This window comes from Choloepus didactylus, chromosome 5, assembly GCF_015220235.1.
Source record: "Choloepus didactylus isolate mChoDid1 chromosome 5, mChoDid1.pri, whole genome shotgun sequence".
NCBI lineage: Eukaryota > Metazoa > Chordata > Mammalia > Pilosa > Megalonychidae > Choloepus > Choloepus didactylus.
The window spans coordinates 77,994,225-78,012,659 of NC_051311.1; the positions used below are offsets into that span (position 1 = coordinate 77,994,225).

Sequence of the window (18,435 nt, forward strand, 5' to 3'; positions counted from 1 at the left end):
TAGCCATACAGATACTGGGACTAGAACATTCCAAACAAGGAATGACCTTGTATATGCTAATAACAGCCATTAGACCATAGTGTAAAGGTAACTTGGGGGTTACTTAGGACTGCGAGTCCATTTTAAGGGATTTGAAGGGCTTTAGTTTTTACTCTGAGTGGAGAAGGATGTTGTGAGAGAGTTTGAACATGAGAGACATGATCACCTTTAGGTTTTGAAAGAATCACTTTGGATACTTGAGAATACACTGTATATGTGAGGGTAGGTAGCAAGGGAAGAAAGAGGGAGAGCAGTTAGAAGGCCTTTGAAGGCATCAGGTGAGAGATGAGGTTGGCTTTAACCAGAATAGGATCAATGGATGTTGTTGCAGCAGACAGATTCTGAATATACTTTGACGGTAGAGCCGACAGGAATTACTGGTGGATAGGTTGTGGGGTATGAGGGAAGGAGAGGAGTCAAGGTTGACCTCAAGATTTTGAACCTGAGCAACTGGAGGGATGGAGTTACCATAAACTTAGTTGGGGAAAGTTGTAAGTGGTACATGGTTAGAAAGGAAGAATTGGATTGTCTGTTACACATGAAGATTAAATATAGAGAAAGCAGTGGGATATGAGAATGGAATTTAGGAGAAGGGTAAAGCATGGAAATTTAACTGTGAAAGTTATTAGCCTACGGATGACATAAAGTCATGAAAGTAAATGAGTTCACCAAGGCAGTGAATGTAGCTAGGAAAGGGACAAAAACCATTTTCTGAGCCCTAGGGCACTACAGGATTAATAAGTCAAGGGAAAGAAGAAGAAACAGCAAACGATTGTGAGAAGGAACACCCAGTGAGATAGGTGAAATCTGAGAGTCCATGGTGTCCTGAAAACCAATGAAGAAAGGGCATCAAAGGAGAAGGGAATTATTAAACATATGTTTCTGATAGGACAAGTAAGTTGAAGACTAAGAACTTACTATTTGATTGACAAGATAGAGGTCATTGGTGACACTGACAAGGGCAGTTCTGGTGTGCTGGCTAGAGCAAAACACCTGACTGGAGTGAGTTTAAGGGATAATGGAAATAAAGGAGTTGATGGACTGTGAGAACTGACAGCTCTTTTGAGTTTTTCTACAAAGGGAGCAAATAAATGCAGTGACATCTAGTGGGAGAAGTAGTGTCAAGAGAAGGGTTTTTTTTTTTTCCTCTTTATATGGGAGAAAGAACATGTTTGTATTCTGATGGGAATGATCATCTAGTGGAGAGTCAACACTTAATGTTGAGGTTTTAGGCAAGAGAAGGGGAAATTGCTGGAGTGATGTCTTTGGGTAGGTGAGGTGACTAGAGTCCAGCAGACAAGTGGGAGAGCTTTTCTTTAGATAAGAAACAATATAATTCATCTAGAATAACAGTTGGGAAAGCAGAGTATTTGGGTACAGATGCTGGCAGTGGGTAGATGTGGTGGAGGGTGGGAAGTGATGGGGCAGTATAAAGGAATTGACAGAGACAATGAAGAAAAAGGGGAAGAGAGCTAAAGCTCTTACTGTGTGCTTGGCACGATTAAACACTCTACTTTTACTAAATAGTTTAATCCTCACCATGGTCTATCTGTAGGCAATATTATTATACCTATTTTATAGATGAGAAAACAGGCAAAGAGATTAAGTACTTTAAGCAATGTGACAGCTAGGAAAAAGCAGAGCACAGATTTGAACCAGAGCATTCTGACTCCTGAGTTCATGCTCCTAAACTCTGACATATTTCTTCTTTGTGAGAATTTTAGATGGAGAGTTACCAGGACTTGATGACTGTTTGAATGTGAGTAGTGAGAATGCGTCCTCATAGACATTTATTGATCTGGTTTGCTAATGCTGTCATTAGGCAAATACCAGAAACGGACTGGCTTTTATAAAGGGGGTTTATTTGGTTAAAAATTTACAGTCTGAAGGCCATGAAAATGTCCAAATTAAGGCATCAACACAAGTATACCTTCACCAAAGGAAGGCCAGTGGTGTCTGGAAAGCCTGTTAGCTCGGAAGGCACGTGGCTGCATCTGCTGATCCTGGGATGTCTTCCAGCCTTTCTCTCAGCTCCAGTGTGTTCTTCAAAATGTTGCTCTTGGGGTGTTTTGTCCTTTCTTAGCTTCTCTGGAGCAAAGTGTCAGCAAAAGCCTGCTTTTGATGGCCATCTCCAAAATGTCTTTCTTAGTGGTAGAACTGAGCTCCTTCTGCCTGAGCTCTTATAGAGCTCCAGTGATTTAATTAAGACCCACGCTGAATGCGTGGGGCCACACCTCCATGGAAATAATCCAATCAGAGGTATCACCTACAGTTGGGTGCGTCACATCTCCATGGAAACAACCTAGTCCAAAGGATTCCAACATAATCAAGACTAAATACATCTGCCACCACAAGATTGCATCAAAGAACATGGCATTTTGGGGACATAATACATCCAAACTGGCACATTGATGAATCATGAAAAAGATGACTTTCCTTTTTCTTTGTCGTGTAATTAATTAACAAAAATACTTCCTGCAGAGAGTCTATAAACATCAACCAGGTAATGGCAAAAAGGAAGGACTTAACTTAGGGTCAGTTATCTTCAAGGTCTCCTTTACTCATGTCATTGGGAAGCAGATAATTTGTGGTAAAATTACTTTGTGGCAAGTAAAATGCTATCACTCCAAGTCCTGCAGTAAAAAATGTTTTTAGAATTAAGATATATCTTATTACAAATAACACATGTTTATTATATAATATTTAGAAGCTGTGCATAAACAAAAATTTAAAAAATCATAACCATCCCACTGGGCCACTACTCAAAGGTAACGACTGTTACTCTGTTTTTAAAGCAGCTTTGTTAAGATATGTTCACATACCATACAATTCATCCAAAGAGTGAAATCTATTGCTTTTAGTATATTCACAGAGTTGTGTATTCACCACAATCAATGTTAGAACATTTTCATTACTCCAAAAAGAAAAACCCATACCCCTTAGCAGTCAATCCCTGTATCCTTCCCCAGCCTTACATAACCAGTAATCTAAGTCTATCTCTACAGATCTATTTATATATACAGTTTATATAAATGGAATCATATAATATGTAGTACTTTGTGTCTGGTTTCTTTCACTCAGCATAATGCTGTTTTTAAAAAAATTATTATTAATATTTAATTAAAGAAGAAGTTTTAGGTTTACAGAGAAGTCATATAGAAAATATAGCATTCCCATATAACCTCCTATCATTGACACTTTGCATTAGTATGGTACCTTTATTACAATTGATGAAAGAATATTAAAATAGTACTATTAACTATAGTCCATAGTCTACATCAGGGTGTATTTTTTCCCATATAGCCCCAATTATTAACAACTTGAATTAGTGTCATATGTTTGCTATAATTCATGTAAGAACATTCCTATACTTGTACTGTTAACCCCAGTCCATTTTCCACAGCAGGGATCACTGTGTTATACAGTCCCATGTTTTATCTTCTAACTCTCCATCTAGTAACATACATGACCCAAAACTTTCCCTTTCAACCACATTCACATACATAATTCAGCGCTGTTAATTATACTCACAACCATGTGTTACCATCAGCACCATCCATTTCCAAACCTTTACAATCAAACTAAATAGAAATGCTATGCAAATTAAGCATCAACTCCTGCTTCCCAATCTATCCTCTAGATTCTAACTCTATTAATTTGCTTATTATAATTAGTTCATATCAGTGAGATCATACAATATTTGTCCTTTTGTGCCTGGCTTATTGTGCTCAGCATAACATCCTTAAGGTTTATCCATATTGTGGTGTGCATCAGGACTTCATTCCTTTATATAGCCTAGTAATATTCCATTGTATATATACACCACATTTGATTTATCCATTCATCAGTTGATGGGTACTTGGGTTGCTTCCAACTTTCGGCAAGTGTGAATAATTCCTCTATGTACATCAGTGTGCAAATATCTATTCAAGACCCTGTTTTCAGTTCTTCTGGGCATATATCTAGTAGTGGGACTGCTGGGTTATATGTAATTCTATACTTGGCTTCCTGAGGAAATACCAAACTTTTCCACAGTGGCTGCACCATTTTCCATTCCCACTGGCAATGAATGAGTGTTCCTATTTCTCTACATCCTCTTCAACACTTGTAATTTTCTGTTTTTTTTTTTTTTTTTTTTTTTTTTTTTTTATAACAGTAGCTATTCTAGTGGATGTGAAATAGTATCTTGTTTGTTAATGTGGTGTATTACATTAATTGATTTTCTTTGTTGAATCACCCTTGCATACCTGGGAAAAACTCACTTGATCATGTTGTGGTTTACTCCCTGCCCCCGTTTTTTTTTCTTTTTTTTCCTTTCTTTTTTTTTCTGTGTGGCTTTCTGCATCGGATTTCTTCCCCACCCCCAAGAACTAGATGGGGTCAATGCAGAAAGGTGGATCCCTTCAGAAAAGTCTGTTTTGCCTTTAGTGGGGTCCAGCCAACAGAAACTGGACTGAGTGAGGGCCCAACAGTTCTTACGAGCCTTTCTATCGCAATCTCTCTCTCTCTCTCTCTTTCTCTCTCTTTTTTTTTTTTGTCCCTGGGGTACTTTTGCACACAGCATTCCTCAGCAGCTTGCCCTGGATCTCTGTGATTTAGGTCCCTGTGCATGAACGTACGTGGGGTTCTAACTCGCTGCTGTGAGTTGCTGTACAGGTGCAGTCTGTGGTGGCAGAGCCAGGCTGTGCTGCCTCTGTGTGACTCCCCAGCTGCGTGGGACCCGGGGAGGGGGAGGGGAACAGAACCCACCGGCATCCGGGATGGAGTTCTCCTAACTGAGGTTTTTCTGTTTTTTTGATTCAGCATTTGTGGAGTCCTTCTCCAGCCTCCACTGTCCTCTAGAGTTCTAAGCAAATGGGATCTGTCCTTTTATTTGTTAAATTTCTGGGGAGGCTTTTTCAGGGGATATTTGTGCTTACATTAACATGTTGATGACATCATTCAAGCATTTACCCTTTACAATCACTCTAAGAGACTTATGTGTATGATAACATCATGTGAAAATGTCAGAAATGTCAAAAATTTGCGATTGATAATGAGATAACTTTTTTTTCTATTGAATAGTTTTGAAGTTCTTCTTCAGGCAAAATATTAAATGCTAAGATATTTTAACATAATCTCCATTCCATGACAAACATAAATATCAATTTGATTGTATGTTGTCTTTTTTTAAACACAAAAGCAAGAGAAATTTGAACTTAATCTGTTTATGAAAGTTTAGTAATTAACATGGACATGGTGCTTTTATATTTTTTAAAAATATAGGTAAAATAAGCAAATGGTATAACAGTTGTTGAATGAATACAGATTTTTACAGTACAAATAATAGTGTGGGAACAAAGTTGTATCATTCTTTTTTCAAAGTTCCTGCAGATAACTAACATATGGAATGGGGCTTCTTTGGAAGTTCCATTTGTAAAGGCAGTGAGTGAGTAACCAGTATTCATGTCCCTTAAAAATACAGATGAAACTGGGATACAAATAATAATAATGATAATAATAGTAATTAGAAACTTCATAAGATGAATTGCATATATTCCATCTACTTGAGAAGATAAAATGTTCTTGGATAAGATGAAAATTATCCTGTAGTCACTTTGAGCACAAAATAATTTGTGAGGGAAATGAGACTACATGAAATACGGGACATTTGATGGCTGTAAGGAAAGACGCAAAATCTGTTCGCATTTTAAACAAAACCACAATTCTTTAAAACTGAAAAGTGCTGGTCATTTTATTGAAGAAAGGTAATTGTGAAGCCTGATACGTTGCAGTAAAAGTGGGATCTTAGTCCATGTTGATAACAATCATATACCACTTGTGTATATCCTGGGAAGAAATGTTAATTGTGGGATAATAATGGAATCAACAAGAATTGTAACTGCGCCCACACCACTGTGGAGTAGTTTAGTTGAAGTTCTGTTTCTCAAATTAGTAGCATATTTCAGATAAAGAAAGGAAGTCCCCTACTTGAAACTGCTGTGTCATTTCTTCTTCCTTAACTGAAATTCCAGCCAGGGTTCAGGAAATGCCCTAAAGAGCCACTTCTCTTTTCTCTTCCTTAACTAAGTGGATTCCAACTAGCCCAAACTCTTCATTATTTCTGATAACATCTTTGACTTTGGTTGTCTCTTTTGGCATGGTGCTTATGTTATGGGAACAGGGACTATAAATTGGTGCTGTTTTGTAGAGGCGGTAACACTGATAGAATTCAGTCATTGCCGGTAGGTAACTAAACTGGCAAGTTAATTTTCTGTGCTTTAAACAAAATATGAAGACAAGTCTAATCTATACCTGTTTTACTTTTGCTGTGTAGGCTTGCTTATAATTATGGTTTCCTCTTGTGTGATGAGCAGATACCAGGATTTTAGAGTAGTCAAGCTGTGATTTGCTATAATTTGGATAAAATATATCTGAAACTATCTATAAATGTCTTATTTTAATCAAGATGTAGAAATAGCTGTTTCTATTCATGATACCCAAAGCAATTTCTTCTAGTTTAATATTCTTAGATATTTACTAAATTGGAACATGCTTTAACATTTTATTGCATTGTATATGCTATTTTATGAGTAAATGTTAATTTCTATTTACAGTCTAGCGGTATCTACTTTATTGGCTTTTTAAAGGTAAGAAAATACGAGTACTGTTCATAGAAGAAATAGCAATGGACAGTAGTAGTATGTTAGTATGTGTTCTTTTTCCAGGGTTTAAAAAGTGTTCTTTTCTTTTAATGAAGATTTAAACAGTTTGTCTAGGAGACACCAAGTTTCCCAAAGCAATAACTTTTGAAATTAATAGTTTTCAATTATAATAATTAGAATAGTTGCAGTAAGGACTTGAAAATTGTCTATCAATCCATTAACAACTGTGTATTTTGTTATATATAATTCCATGAACTTTCAATATCATCTCAGAATTCTTCTTTGGAAGTAGACGTTTTGAGAAAAAATAAACCTGAGGTTATCTTTATTCATTCTGGATAGTTTATTAGTAATTAATTTATTAGAAAATTCACTTCATGTTAAGAGATTTTAAAATAACCTTCATGATTCTTCTCTGTTCAGAAACTGTGTCAGCAAAACATGGTGAAACAGAATGTGGAGTTTATTGTAAAGACACTCAGACAGTTCTGCTTCACTTCTAATTTAGATGAGTCTGAGTATATCTGTCCACTTTCAAGTAGTTTTAAATTAATATTAACTCTTTTACTTTTTATGATGGGAGCTACCTTAAATAGGAAAAATTTTATGATTTCCATTTTGAGAATGAAAAAATCTTTTTTAGCTATATAGCAAATGGAAGCATATAATTCTCATGTTGTCTATTTCTTTGAGTTTGATTTTTTGGTTTAATTTTCAGTTTTGTTCTGAAGAAATAAAATAGTTCAATGTATAAGTACATTTTGTTGAACTGAAACTTGGAGCCAATGTCAAAAATGAAGTAAGCGGAGAAACATTTTCTTAAAAGTAAGCTTAATTTTAATGTCTGTGGCACAACTGCTACAGTGAAAAGTCCAAATAATTGCAAGAAATTTGAAGATGATGCACAATTTTAGCATAGGTGAAATTTTCAGAAATAGTATTCCTACAATGGAAGTGAAAAATAATTTTGAAAATAATGGTTGTATAGGTAAAAGGAGAAATAAGGAGATGGGAATTGAAAGAAAAAGAAATATTTTTAGGCAATGGAATCAAATAAACAAATGAAATATGATTCAAATTGAATAATGATGTATCTTGATAAAATAATACATATATTGTAAATGTGCAATGCAATCATTCAATACTTTATAAAGCCATTATACAGATAAAACTTCTGAAATTAGTTATACCTGTCAGAGTCTACATAAACTTAATTCTTTACAGTAAAAATTGGATTGTGAATTGGAGTGATAATAGATCTAGAGAAGCAATGTTTACAAACATCTAATGCTTTTGCTCAGGTTTTACTGGTGACGTTCATTAAGAGCATGGAGAAGAGTCTGTGAGGCATAGTACAGAGAATGTGGGAGAAAATCAGTAATATAGCTTGTCAGCATCTGCAAAAACATAACCTATGAGGAGAGAGACTAATAGTAGCCTTGTAAAGGAGGAAAAGATAAGTAGCAAGAAACTAAAGTGCAAAAATAATCTTTATTTTATAGACTTATGAATTACATGCCAGTTGAGGAATCTGAGGGGTTGGAGTCAGGGTGTCTGGAGCTTTATCAAAATTTGTTGGCCATTACTGTAAGAGCTGAGTTGATGACAGATCATTAAATTGTATTTATTGGTGTATAGAAAGTCGTGGCCACTTATCCATCAACAAAAAAGAAGAAGAGTATATTAGAGGTAGTTTATGTTAAACATTAGGAAATTTGGGAGACTCTGGATTATTGATTAAGTGAAATAATGAAATAGGTTGTACAATCTCCTCAGGTGACCAGTTTTAAGAATGGATAGGTCAGTAAGGGAAAAGACTTTATTTTTTATTTTTAAATTGCTATCCGGAAGTAGTTGGAGGTTGTTTAATGATCTTAACGATCCCTTAGTGTGCTGGTTTCTTTTATCTCTTCAGGTGTGAAAGAATAGTTGAGAATTCAAAAAATAGAACTAAAAAAATGCAATTGAAGGGAATGAGTCAAAGAAATACAGGTCTAGTTTTGTAAAGATTTCCTTGCTCACTTATGTTCATTTCTAACAGCTACCATGGAAGAGTATTTCCAAATCACATCTTTCCTTTCCTGAGACATTCCTCCTCAGCTTCCCTCTCTGAAGTAGATCCTGCTTCACTTTCTAGCTCCTTCCACTGGGCCAGAGACTCCCGTTCTCCCTCCCTTCATTCCTTTTTTTATTTCTTTTTTTTTCTTCAATTATATGTCCAGTACAGAAGTTCCTACGCACTTGAACAAATTAAATTCTGAAAGGTGTTCATCTTATCTTAGATACATTTTTATCCAAATAAGAATGTGATTGGGACTTTCTATCTGTTCAATCAGATATTTTGCTCTATCTTTTTTCTTCCCTCTTGGTTGATACACATTCCATCAAGCATCTTCTCCCACCACCCCAAGACTCTAGACCAGTACACTACACTGAAAATGTGTCTAGGGAGATAGTGATCTCTGCCAGTGTCTACAGGGAATTCCTCAACAGCTAAGACATTTGCTTCCTTTGATCTTGTGCAGATTCAAATGGGTCTGAATCTCTTGAGCCATCTGAGGGCTGCAACAGAAGTTTTACCAGCAATGTTTTCACCAGCAGATTTTAAGTTTTGGTAAAATTCTGGACTTCTCTGATTTCCTAGACTAAGAGGCATTTGATCCTTGGTTAGTATCTGGGGCTGCTTGTTCTCAGGGATTAAGTTCTGTTCAGGCCTTTTTCATTAGACTTAACGTTTCCCTCAGATTGTGGAATGGAAACAGACTGAAGCATTGTTGCACAATAGAAGAGGAGGTGGGGGTGGAGGTTAGGCTGGGAGATGGCCACCAAGCATTTCTGTGACCTTGATGTTTGGAAAAATTTGGGCATCACCATTCTTAAACAACCAAGTAGGCAAAACTGCCCAATGAGATGGCTGATGTCACCATCCCTGGAGAAGGGAAAGAATATGTGATTTTCCCTTGATCAATAACTTTGTACCTATACATGTACTTTGGTTAAGTTGAAAGTGTATAAATAGAGGAGTGCTCTGGGTGTTACACTAGGCCCTGGGAATGCAAGGTGTATAAGATCTGATGCCTACCAATGAGCAGTTCAGGCATTTCCGCAATTAATTGTAGTGAGAAGTGTTATAATAAAGGTTTATATGAATGCTCTGTGAGTCTGAGTTTGGGAAGGGTTCATAGAGATAATGGTTGAAGTATATTTTAAGAGATAATTATCTATTCTCTAGGCAGGAAAAGGGTGGGAGAAAGACATTAGACCAAAAGACTAGCATGTGCAGAACTGTGAAAAGCATGGCACACTCAGGATCTTTGATTAGAGATTGGGCCCATTATGGAGAATACTATTAAGCAAAGTTGGAGAATTAAGGAGGGGACAGATCATGAAGAGCTGTGTTTTTAAGGGTAGCATGGTTTTAAGAAGAAGAGTAGATTGATCTGATCATATTTTAGTAGGTTCTCTCTGGATCTGTCCATTTGGAAACACATTGGAGGGATGAAAGACTGGAGGCATAAGTTACACATTTCAGTCTATAGAGTGCTCCTGTATTTGCTTATAGAAAGCTGGGATGAGTGTGTATGGTGTTCTCTGAGTAATACCTTGTAAATTAGGTATAACTCTGGCAAGAATAGAGGGCAAATGCTTTGCTGAAAATGTAATAGCACCTACTTCAGGAGAAGATCCAAGAGCAAGGACCATGGAATTTTCCACTGTAGAAATAACTACTTAAACTGAAAAGTGATTAGCTCCCAAACCAGTGGACAAAGCAAATATTTGCAAATGATTCAGTGATTTCTTTGTGGTTGCTGGTTTAGTGCTGATAGAACAAGCTATGAAATAGGAAGTCAGCAGTTCAGCATTTTTAGCATGCTATTAACTTGCCATGTGACTTTGAATAAGTCTGTGTGCATGTGTGTGTATGTGTCCTTCACGAAAACTTTAAGTTGAATTAATATCTAGTGGAGGCTGGGGTGGGGCTTAAGTGTGAAGGACAAAGGGTCTGGTGGATATGGGAACTGTTAGATTGGAAATCCAGTCCATAGCCCAAAGGGTGAACTTCTCTCCTTCCTCTTAGGGCACCCTGGAACCCACATTTCTGATAGATCTTCAGAGCACTAAACATAACCACAGACTACTGCCTTAAATATCTGACTTTTTCTTCAATATCCTCCCCTATGTAAATAGCCTTTGCTTTAGGACAGAGCTCTCAGAGCAAAAAGAAGTAGTGAATGAAGCAACTGTGTGCATATTTTGGGAAGTAACCCTTAATTTGCCGTTTCTTCACAGATCGTCTCTATTTTCTCATATTTTCTCAAAATGCATAGTGAATTGACATGCATTCCTATTTGTCGCCACATGAAACACTGATTTTTCTAAGTTGTCTTTAAATTCTCTCGGATTCAGTCCTCCTGAACGTGTCCAATGAAATGTATGGCAAAACTTTTGACCAGTTTCTTAAGATGTAGTTGTCTGAAGACATAACAAAACAAAAAGTATAGTAAGAAAATAAATTCCAGAATGTGCTAAGAGAAAGAAAGAATTTATCAAATAAATGCATAAACTAAAATATGAAGTGTTCTTCAGGGGGCTAAAATGGAGACACTGAGTGTTAACTATTCCTGTTGATTAAAGACATCTTAGAAGAGTTTTAGCGAGATTCAAAATCAGCTATATTATGTGAAATATTGTACTGTATTGTATTGTATGAAATAGTTGATAATAATTGACATTGATTGCTCTCTTATCATGTACTAAAGGCTTTTTTTTGGTATCATCTCACTTGAACCTGACAACTTTGAGGCAAGTACTGCTGTTGCCTCCATCAGTTCTGAAGAGAGAGGTGAGGTTTTTGAAAGTTAAGTAATATTCCCAAGGTCACAATGAGTGTGTTAAGTGTTTGATCCAGGGACTTGGATCTAGGTCTGTATGGGGCTTCAACCTAGGTAGACAATACAATCTTGTCTTGGGCACTTTTAAATGTAAACTTTATCTTTGTTATTTATTTCATTCATTTTGAACAAGATCCCCATTGGAGAAATGGAAATAGTTAAGGGGGGAGTGTTGGGGAAAATCAGAAACTACTGCTATGCTGAAATGGCTCCTAAGCTTACAAATGGATAATGAGTCCTTAGACTATATTAGATTTGCAAAAATAAGCGATTGCAGAGGGACCCAGAATAGATGGCTCTGTTTCACAAAAGAAAGGGGCAAAGTGAAGAGACTCATTAATGTTGAAGCAGTAAATGGATAACCAGTGACAAATAACAAGTAGATTTGCTTTGGTTTGGTCAGGAAAAGGTCACTGATTATTTTTGGTTAAACTAGTTCACAGAGGCCAGGTCTCCACTAAAAAAGAGAATTAATTGCTTCTGTTTCCCACTAATTGCCTCAACATTTCCCTTTGCTTTGTCATTGGAGATTTGGTTAGGGAGGCAAAAAGTCAAAAGTCAGAGTATGATGGCATCTATATAAAAAGAGAATCTGAAGAGACCAAATTATGGCATTTGGTGTAATAATGATAATGATATTTAGCATTTTTTTCTGGGAATGCTGTGGATTTTTAGAGCCCTTTTCAATCTTTAATCAGACCATAGGGCACATTTAAGAGAGTTCACTGTTTTTATTTCCATCTAGAGGATAAGGCATCACAGAGAGATGATCTGACCTAGGGCAAGTCTCCTGAGATGTTAATCCTGTATGTTGAATTATACCCTCCTTGTTTGAGTTTTAGCTGGAAGCCTGTGCTCTTCCCAGAGGTACCATTCATTCACGCTCCTCCAAAGTCTTCAGGTTTTTTGCACATTAGTGTCTGAGATTACTGTCTTTAACAATGGCAGAAAAATCACCCCAGAAACAGCGTGAAATTGTTTTGATGTCACAAGAATTTCTTTGGTTTCCTATTGATGCTTGAGCTATCTTCAATTAACAAGATATTCTATCTTGTATTTACTGAATTAACCAGTCCTTGAAATCCTGTCCAGCTTTCAGTTCTATAGAATATGTGAGTTTTATATTTCTGACATTTTATTTTGTTTTGGAACCCAAAATGGCAATGTAGAAAGTGGAAATAACATGGACTTTGGAATGTGATAAATGATGTCAGAAATCTTCCGGCTCCTATAATTTACTTGTAATGCCTTCAGAGGCCCAATAGCCAAATGTTTCTTTTTAGGAAGGTCCCAAACTAGTAATATGAACAACTCTTTGCTGAAAAACCCAGAAATATGTTATTGTTAATTAGATGTTTATTATATCTTAGATGCTTAGAAACATGATTTATTAGAGGGAACATAGGTTTTAAAACAAGGTGGTAAGTTTCCAAAACTATCTCTGCTATAGCTAGCTGCTTGTTCTGAGTCAGGTCATGTAATTTGATTGACACTCAATTTCTTCTACTGTGAACCACATCTGCCTCATAGGGTTTTCATGATTTTAAATGAGAGAGTGAGTTACAGCACCAAGCTAATGCCTGCACAGAGTGGAAATTTAGCAACCGTTAGCCATTATGTTATTGGACATTATTAAGTAAAGTATCTATTGGAGCAAGACTTGAAACAAATGTAAGATGCTGGGTACAAAGGAAGTCTGATACTTTATAAAAACTCTTTATTTAAACAAGATGTTCTCACAGTTACAGTGAACTTGAGTTGACAATCTTCCTCTAATTGGATACCCCTTCAGAGCAAGTTCTCCTTACTCCTCCCCATTGAAAGGGTAGAGTGATTGACTTAATCACATTGTCATTAATAATCATAGCAACCCTGGGAATTGAGCAGTATTATTGACCCCACTGTACAGATAGTGGTGCAGTGGTACTGAAGGGAAAGAGCTGGCTCAAAGCCATACTTCTTGTCAGTGGGGAGCCTAGGTTTGAAGCCAGGTGGGCCAATTCCAAATTTTGCACTCTTAACTCTGCTCCAAAAATGCTTTGTAAATATCAGACTGTATTTCAAGTTTTCCATTTGTGCAAGCTGAGAAATTAACCACTCTCCTTTTAAAAAAAATTATTTAAGGTGATTCTTAAAGCTTACCTGTCTGCTGACTAAATAACAGCTATTCACACAAAGAAAGGAAAACCCACTCTAAAGGGAAAACCATTGTTCAACAGTGACATCAATGTCACCAAATCCTACATTTGAGGATCTGCTAAGTGTCTTAATTTAATCTCAGAAAGAATTAACTAACCGATTCCCTGTCAGGACACTTGTCTCAGCCCCCTAACCAAGAAATGTTAGGAGCTGGGCGTGTGGGTACTTCCTGCCTCCACAATGCTTTCCTCTTGTCCGCCTCTTCCTCTTGCCTCCCTTTGATAGCTCTTGGGTGGGGCCAAAGAGTGGTTCCTCCCCAGTGCTGAAGCTGAGGACAACTCTGAGGGGAGCCCTAATCGTCAAACTACTGCTTCACAACATTTTTTGACTTGTATATCTTAAACTCTGTAACCTAATGAAACTCGTTTCAAATATATAAACAGGGCACACCTACTAAAACAGAAAGAGCTAAGACTGTGTATACATGGGAAATCTAGTTTGACTGTTTTGATTAACTTGACTGCTCAAGTCAGTCAAAAAGTAATCACCAGTTAAGAAAACTATTTTGACAGATTTTTGGCCTGCTGCGACTGCTTATTTGATTGGCTTGCCTGTCAGATAGGCTGAAGTGGTCAGATTGACTGGAGACAGCCTAACTGGAAAATTTAGCTTTGGAGGACGTGGGTGTCTGTATACGAGAATCAACTTTAAATAACTTCATTTGAAATCTGTACCTATTTTCCTGGGACCAGTGAGAGAAGTCTGAAAGTGACACATTGCAGTATTTGACTTCTAGAGTGAGATGTCTTACTGCTTGCTAGAGCTGGCAGCATATTTATAGGCTACAACACATTCACATTTTTCCCTATGCATATATAGAGTTCAATAAGATTGAAACTACCTTAACTTGGCCAAGTCCTAATAAGGCATCATATTCTCTTACTTTTATGATGGATTGATGCTAGATGAATGACAGCAAGTGACTTTGTAGATATCAGGTTACTAATTCAGTCATTAGTGATTCGCGGTTAAGGCAATGTTGACCTTGCCCACTATTAGTCCATCTAAGAAGGAGAATTTATGAGAAAAAATTAAAAAAAAATAAAAAACAAATAAAAAATTGGTTCAGAAGCAAGACAAGCTGGTTGACATTATTTGAGCTGCTTCATAAAAGCAAGCCCCTGTGTACATCTATTTCTACTCAGGTTTGAGAAATACAAAAATAACCCTATTAGGTTGACAAGAATTATGTACTCTCGTATTATAATTTGTATTTTAAAGGGAGAAATTTACAAGGTTATGGTCGTCTACAAGCACATTTTTATAGGGTCTGGTTTATGTTAGTGGAGTATCCTAATGGATTTACACTGAGAATTTAAGATATCCTGTGATTGTTTGAAAGACTTATTCATGTGCTGCTCTTTAACTCTCCTAAAATTCTAACTTTTTCAATGGAAATGTTTTTTATTGTTCAGGAATTCGATGCTATCTCATGCACTTTTATTAAATAAATTTGATGGTAAAATTAGAAGTTAGGGCTAGAATATCAATAATGACTTAATGACACTTTTATTAAATAGCTCTCTTAATAGTTATGTTTTCTTTTGTGTTAAAGTAGAGTCACTTTACGTATCATTCTATTTTTTTTTAATTTTTGTCATTAATAGAGGGAAAGGAAGTCTACTTTAGCTTTTCTTTCAAAGTTTGTGCTTTCTAGTCATCTTATGATTAAGTGCTTTTAACAATAAAGCCCTGAGTAAAAGAGAGAACTAAATCAAATCCCAAAGTTTAAAGAATGCTACAGAAAGGCCAACAGGAATATATATTTAAATTTTATATGTTCTCTACATTATAGAATCATTATTAATAATGTTTCGGTGAGCATCTTGATGCTAGAAATCTTGCACACACTTAAATGATTTCCCTAGGCTATGCAAATGTTTTGTACCAATTTACCTCCCTGGCAGCATATCATGGGGGTGTCCACTGCATTGTTCCCTCCTTAGCATTAGGTGTTACCATTGAAAAAGATTTATCAATTTGAAAGGCAAAAACTTTGTTTCAATAATTACTACTAGTTAGGAACAGAGACGGGAGTGAGACCAGTGTGGATTTGAAAACTTGCCTCGTTTCAGTGCTACTTAACTTATCCTCTGTCTCCACTTTCTCATGTGTAAATACCTAGAGAATAAGGCCGCTCTTCCCATTGGCTTGCCCTGAGGATATAGGAGACCAAGGAGGTAGTGCTCCAAGCACCTTGCCTGACACAAAGCAAACTTTCTATACATTTATCAATTTATAACATTATTATTGTTACTTTTATTGATGTAATTTTTAACTTTGAAGACAGCACTGAATTGGACATAAGCAGACTTGGTTTGATTTTCAGCTCTGTGAGCTACTTCAATAGCTTGCCTAACCTCTCTGAGCCTTTGTTAGGTCATTGATAAAATGGATCAAATTAGGGATCATAATCATCAGGATCAAATAAGGGATCATAAAAGGGCCTAATAAACCAATGGATAATAAAGTGCTCTGTAAATGGTAAAACATTTTGGTATAGGTGTAAAAATTTTGGTATTTGGTAAAAAAAAATAATAGTATAGGTGTTAATTCTTGCTCTCATTCTATTCATTGTTGTCTTTGGAGTCAATGACATTGTCTGCTTATTCTATAATCTTGCAGCTACATATTAAAAAAATTCAGTTTCAATGAAAGAAGAAAGCACATGTAATGCGATACTTGTGGTGAGAGTTTTTAAATGGTGGAAGTGTTTAGAAACCAAATTATATTTACAGTATATCACATTTTTTTTTTAAATTTAGTATGATGGACTGTTACATTTTACATTAAGAAAATCACCTTCACCATTTTACCATTATAAAATATTCTATAGTCAGTAAGGATGAGGGACTAAAATCATGTTTGACACTGCAACTTTTGGAGATGATTCCCCATAGAGAAGAGGAAGCATGGTCGTTAGATAAGTATCCTTTACCAATAAACATTTTATAGCAGATTTTTTGCCACCACCAAGGTAGTGATCAGTGTGAACAAGCATGGGCATTTATGGGAATATTGAGTGGCTCCCTTAAACAAAGGATTAGGGAGCAATTGAAGGGAAGGTGGTATTTGTTGTAAAAGTTGATGAGGGCATCTTGTGGAACACCTTGTTTCCCAGGTTCAGGGGCTCTCAGAGGTTGATACAATGCCATTAGGCTGGGACCACAGCTTCTCTTTCTGTTTCGCTGCCCCAACTTTCTTTTTGATCAGATTGAGTCTTCGAACCCATTGGCTACTCCATTTTCTCACCTTTCTGCCACGTTTGCTCCCTTTCATGCTCAGCCTTAACCCCTCTCATTTCAGTCAGTTCTCACAACTGGAGTCACCTCTTGCCCCATAGTTTTCTTATACATGCCTCTCCTTGGCCAGAAAAGCCTTGCAGCTCAGCCCCCAGGCTGCAATCCTGGAGCACAGTCCCACGACAACACGCAGAGGAGTAGAGCCTTTACAAACTCCTGCGCTCTACTCCACCTGGCGTCATTCTGGCCCTTTCTCTTCCATTCTATTTGGTAGCATTTTACTTCTTTCCTTCAATCCCCTATCTCATCACCTTTCCCCATACTCTAAGTAGACAAATTTGCTGATAATTTCAATGAGCACACCTAAATAAAAGAAAATAAATGTTTAACTCCCTTCCTTGAAATCCAAAACCATCTTTATCATTGCCCACTCTTTCTTTTTTCCCTCCTGTTTCACAGAAAGTGACTGGTTCTGCCAAAGCTGGGTTCCTAGCATTAGGTCTCATTTGTGTCTGTTTTATCAGTCATCTATTTACTCATTCACCCTTTCTTGCTTATATCTTCTGCCTCTCTTTAATGACGTTACCCTCTGTATGTAAACACAATGATGTCTCTCCTCCACTCATAAATACACACACCACACACATCTCTACCAGCCATAGAGCCATCTACAACTCTGAGATTTCTCCTTCTGTTTATCATGACATGTTCTAAAATCTTTACAGCAAGTTAAGAGTGTGAACTTCCTGGTTCAAATCCTGACTCCACCAGCTGGGTGTTCTTTGGCATATTGCTTAACTTCTTTGTCCCTCAGTGTCCACATCATTGATGGGTGTTCTGATTTGCTAATGCTGCCTTATGCAAAATACCAGAAATGGATCGGCTTTTATAAAAGGGGTTTATTTGGTTACAAAGTTACAGTCTTAAGGCCTTAAAATGTCCAAGGTAATGCATCAACAAAGGGTACCTTCACTGGAGAAAGGCCATTGGCATCAGGAAAACCTCTGTCAGATGGGAAGACATGTGGCTGGTGTCTGCTTGCTCCCAGGTTGTGTTTCAAAATAGTGTTCTCCAAAATGTCAGTGTCAGCTTCCAACGGCCATCTTCAAAATGTGTCTCTCAGCTGCAGCTAGCTAGTGGACTCCTTTGGTTTGAGTTTTCATAGGGTTATAGTGAACTAATCAAGGCCTATGCTGAATGAGCGGGGCCACGCTTCCATGGAAATTATCTAATCAGAGTCATCACTTACAATTGTGTGGGTCACATCTCTATGGAAACACTTAATAAAGAATCGCAATCTAATCAGCACTAATACATCTGCCCACACAAGATTGCATCAAAGCTAACGGCATTTTGGAGGACATAATACGTTCAAACTGGCACAATGGGGATAGTAATATTTCTTACCTTATAGATTTG

The 18,435-nt window shown here is 36.8% G+C and overlaps 1 protein-coding gene across 5 annotated transcripts in view; it reads left to right on the forward strand.

Moving 5' to 3' along the window:
• Window positions 1–18,435, forward strand: part of TFEC (transcription factor EC) — a 149,408-nt gene that overhangs the window by 67,417 nt on the left and 63,556 nt on the right. The window contains exon 1 of one of the 5 annotated variants that reach the window (XM_037836337.1): window positions 6,149–6,263. The exons of the other annotated variants lie outside the window; for them this stretch is intronic. The gene's annotated coding sequence lies outside the window, so the exon portion shown is untranslated. Of the gene's footprint in view, window positions 1–6,148; window positions 6,264–18,435 lie in introns of those variants that run through there. 5 annotated transcript variants of the gene reach the window in all.